The sequence below is a fragment of the Papaver somniferum genome, chromosome 2, assembly GCF_003573695.1.
Source record: "Papaver somniferum cultivar HN1 chromosome 2, ASM357369v1, whole genome shotgun sequence".
NCBI classification, from domain to species: Eukaryota; Viridiplantae; Streptophyta; class Magnoliopsida; order Ranunculales; family Papaveraceae; genus Papaver; species Papaver somniferum.
Genome location: NC_039359.1, coordinates 66,116,053 through 66,121,257, shown reverse-complemented (window position 1 = coordinate 66,121,257; position 5,205 = coordinate 66,116,053). Strand labels below are relative to the sequence as shown.

Here is a 5,205-nt window from a genome sequence, read left to right as displayed (position 1 = left end):
AACTTTATCAGTCTCTTCAGCTACTGGTCCTGAGAGGTGAGATCCTGAGGGGTGAACTACAGTATGTTCACTATCGGGCATGGTTACCTTATTGTCTACAACTCTACCACTTCTAAGGGTTCTAACAACATTCAATTGATTCGATGGTTTTGCACCTAATTCATGAACTCCTCTAGGGTTGGGTTGTGTTTGACTAGGAAACTTACCTTTTTCTCTCAAAGAATCACTTATCAGACCAACCTGGGTTTTTAACTCGGAAATAGCCTGACTATTTTCTTGTCCTATCCTGTTACTAGCTTGTAGACTCTGTTCTACGGATAACTGAATTTTGCAGTTTGCTGAGTTAACAAGGCGAGAGATTCCTCTAAACTTAGGATTTTCTTATCTGACTGATTCTGAAACTGAGCTAGTCCTGAAGGATTCTTAGTATAGCCAAAACCTGGGGGAGCATTAGAATTACTAAACTGACCTTGACTTTGGCCCTTAGACCACGAAAGGTTCGGATGGTTTCTCCAACCAGGATTATAGGTTTCTGAATATGGGTCAATCTTTTGACGGTTATCAAATCTAGTGTTATTATAAAGAGCATTGGCTGCTCTTCAATATTCTGGCCTTCCCAAAAAGGCTCCACTCTACCACTAGTCTGGCCCACTTCTAAGGCTTCTAACCTTTTTGCTATAGCAGCAATTTTGGCATCTGATTCATAGCCTCCTTCTACCCTATTAACGTTTCCTCTACTTAAAAGAATTGTTTTTGGGGTGCCCTACTATTTTCCCATTGCTGGGTTTTTTCGGCGATTTCATTAAAAAATTCCATCGCCGCATCAACAGTTTGGTTTTCAAATCCACCAGTGCATAGAGACTCAACCATGGTCGTTGTGGAATAATCTAAACCCTCATAAAGGATCTGAACTAGCCTAACCTTTTCTAAACCATGATGAGGACACTGGGATAATAAATCATTGAACCTTTCCAAATACCTATATAAAGATTCTCCCTCTTGTTGTGAAAATGTGCATATTTGCGTCCTAATAGACGATGTTTTGTGCCTAGGGAAAAACTTATTGAAAAAGGCAGATGTAAGTTGTTCATATGTCTCAATTGACTCGGAGTCCAAACTATACATAGCCACGACTTGGCCTTATCTTTCAGGGAAAATGGGAATAACCTAAGTTTCAAAGCATCATCATCTAAGCCTCTAATTCTTAGAGTACTACAAATTTCCTCAAAATCCCTAACATGGTAATAAGGGTTTTCATTTTCTTTCCCTAAAAAGATTGGGAGCATCTGTAAGGTCCCAGGTTTCAGTTCATAGGGTGCCTCCGTTTCAGCTAACTTAATACACGAAGGACGAGTAGTCCTAGTTGGATTCAACAAAGCTTTCAAAGTTGCCATTTCTGGCGCTATCGGAGCAACGGATTCTCTCCTCAAAGACGTTCAAAAACAGACTCTTCAAAAGTCGGACTTTCTAGATTAAGGTAATCGAGACGCTTCGAACTACTAGGTTTCTCTTTAACAAATCTACCTAGTGCGTCTCTTTTACGTTCAGGCATACAAAAATAAGGAAGGGTTTAACAACACAAAACAAGGACTCAACCAAATCAAACCTATTGATTTCTAGCAAACAAAAAGCATGATGGCTCCACTTAGATTGTTTCTAGACCAGCTTCTAATCCTTCGAACGGGAATTCGTTACAATTTAAGCAAACCCCTCTGGAATCAATCCGAGTTAACGTAAGTTGAATAGAGGCGAGGGAAGCTCGGTGGAGCTTTGATACCCAAGGCCTCACCGGTATTACAAGGCGGCGCAGTCACGCATTCAACTTACAGAAACCGTCAAGAACTTCGAAGTATGCTTAAAAGAGTAACCAATATTTTTCGAATGACTTTCCTGTTAAGCTCGTTACCCTATCGGTCTCGTTCTAGTCAAAATTTTAGGCTTAGGTTCGCGTAGGTTACGTTTTCCTAAAGCGGGCAAGAAGAGAACGGTGATGAAATCCGAACCCTTATCTTGTATGGCCAGGCCTTGCCCTTTACTAGAAAAATAAATGTCCGTATTCAGTCCTCAACATATATGCATACGAAGGAGTCCAGTAACTCGCTGACAGGGGATTCGCGAGTGTTTAGAATCTTACCTCCCGTTCCAGACGGGGGATGAATCGGTTGTAGTCGACTCGGGCCACTGACTCCGATGTCTAGTGTACGAACCCAAGGTGCAGAGACAATATCGTAATTGTCCTCCTTCTCAAACAGTTTATATTTAAAGTACCCTTCCGTAGGGTAATAAAAAAAATAATGTCCCAAAGTCCAAAAGTCCAAAGTCCAAAAAAAAAGAAAAATTACAAAATAATAAACCCTAATACAATTTTTTTAAATAAATAAAAAAAATAAAATCTAAAAAAAATTGTCTTCTTTTCTGTTCTTTTTGCTTTAATCTTTAGCTCCAAGTCTTTATGAAATCACCAAACTCCTTGGCTCAATTTTCTTTATGATCCAGAACCTGTAGACACAAGATAAATACCCAAAAACATAAAAAGACAAAAAAATAAAATAAAAAAAAAAAAAAAAAAATAAATCTAAAACCCTAAAACAAGTCCGCGTCGGCGGCGCCAAAAATTGATGTGTTTTGTAGATAGTGGTAAAAGTGGTTCGATTCTCAGACTTGCGAAGGATATTAATTAGACTTAAATTCTAATATTAAAATAGAAAACTCACTAAAAATTATAGCAAACTCAATCAAAGTTGATATCAATACTAAAAGAACACTGAGGCTAAGATTCCACTTTTTTCAAGTTCAAAGTGATTTAATCCAATATTTATATTCATGCAATTTTGTCGTTCAATTTGATTCTAAACTATTGCAACAAGTAGATTCTCAAAATAACAAGTGTAAATCCGAAGCATAGAACATCAAAAACCTAGGTCCAAGCATGCTCTATCAAAAGAAATAACAATTGCTTAACAAGAATCATTCAAACAATTTTCACTAAAGGCAAAACAATCATAAAAATAATTGCGATAAATAAATAAATAAGAATATACCACTTTTTGTTGGAAAAATAGCTTCCTCTATCGCCTCAGAAATGGGGTTTAGCTCCTCATATTAATCACTTGCTCAAAATACATGTTTGTTGCTCAAAAGTTGATTAAAAAGAAGAGAAGGTATAAAACAACGTGTTTGTAACGAATATAATTGTTACGAACCACTGTTACGAAGTACCCTAACACAAAACTGTTGAGAACTCTGAATAATTGTTAAAGAAATTGTGACAAACTGATTGAATTTGAAAGAAAAGGCCACGGATTCTGCGACTGTCTCTTACTGTTGTTCTGAGTTCTTCTGCTTCCTCTCGCCTGTATCTCTGGAACTTGGTGTTTTTGTGCTCTGTTATGTTCTAAACTTCCCCAAAGTGTACGTAAGTCTTCTATGAGCTATCCCAACTCCTTTTATAGCCCACAGGTCGATTCCACTTCAAGAAATCTTCGGCTCTTCTTATCTTCCCTCCACCTCAAGTCTCGGGATTTCTTTCCATGCCAAGCTTCTCTATGTCTTCTGTTTTGTTGAAACTTCTTCTAAAGATAGCAGTAAATCTTGCAGAGTGCATATCCTTCCAATCTCACTACGTACCTTCCACAAATACAACCAAAAATTCCCGTAATATTAATCATCCCCTGTTTTGACTAAAGTCCGTGTAAATTTCTTTTTATCGAGCCTCAAACACATACGAACCCTATTTTGAAATATTCAGCCCAAACCAATCGAAATCCATGAGAAAGTCCGAGTAAAACTCTCCCTGTTTCCGTAAAATAGAAACCCATGATATTTGCCTCCCTGTTTCGACTAACACCGAGTTAACAGCCCAAGTTTCTTGATTTAAACAAGCATACCATGCCTGTTTACTCCATTCAATTACGTACCAACAAATTTCTTCGATTGAATCTCTTCGGAAGTTGCCCAGAGATTGAACCCTAAAATCTCCCGTAACTGGTTTTGTTTTCCGCCAATTCTTATTTTTCAAATGAAGAAGATGGTCGCCCCCTATCCAGTGTAGGGGTGCGATTAGCAGCTGCCTGGAAATGGGATGCCCCTTAGTAATTAGGTTACCCCTTATCCAAATTGAGGGTCCGAATAGCAAATGTCCTCCCATGAACGCAAAAAAACACTTTTCAAGCCAATTTCGCCGCAAAATCTTATTTTTCCAAAAACACCTACAAAGACATAAAAATCCAAAATAAATACAAAATCGAGCAGTAACAATATACATAATTGAGAACAAAATAGACACATAAATGCGTCTCTCAGTCACCATAGTTGACATTATCATGACACTTTTTAGACCAACTGTTACCATATACCCATGTTACTATAACAGATTTAATATGTCACCATAGTTGACCTTATCGTGACATTTCTATAAAACAACTGTTATTATTTATCTATATAACTAGTTATATGGAAATCCATTTCAAAAATATTACCTAGCTCCTAGACCGACATGTCATAATTTACTTGTTGATTTAATTTTATGCACTTATCTTAGCCATGGGTCGCATGGATGTTTATCTAAGGTTTAATAGAAATTCAAACCTAATAAAAAATAATAAACAAGTGGTACGATATATAGAAATACTACAATATAAATGTGTTGTAGTTGGGCGGCGACAACGAAGGTGGAGGTAACGAAGGTTGTGGTGGAGTTCGATAGTTTATTTTTTAATGAGAATAAGTATTTTATATGGATAACATTAACCAAAAACAAAGCGTGGAATAGTGGTTCAGGAGTTATAGTTAGGTGTAATAGGTCTCAAGGTCGAATCCTGTGAAGAGTAATTTTATAGAATATATATTTCAAGTTCAAGAAGCCCAACTTGTGGTTGTGGAACGGTGGCGGGCATGGTAGATATGGTTGCGGCGGTGCTGGTGGTGGAGGTGGTGGCGACGCTAGTGGTGGAGGTGGTGGTAGTTTCACTAAAAATTGTTACTGTTTTTATGACAATTTTCATAAAAACTGTTACGGTTACTCAAATAATAACAACAGTTTTACGAAAAACAGTTACCTTAGCAATTATTCAGTAACCTATATTGAATAAACTGTTACCAAAAATTACTAACAGTGACAGTTTTAGAATTTATGAGTCATTTTTCAACAGTCATTCTATAACGGGTTTTATAAACTTTCTGTAACGGGGGCTTTAGTAACACTGC

At 37.2% G+C, this 5,205-nt stretch overlaps 1 pseudogene; it reads left to right on the top strand.

Moving 5' to 3' along the window:
* The first annotated feature begins 928 nt into the window (after positions 1-928).
* LOC113354677 lies at positions 929-1,028 on the top strand (annotated as a pseudogene).
* Positions 1,029-5,205: the final 4,177 nt, after the last annotated feature.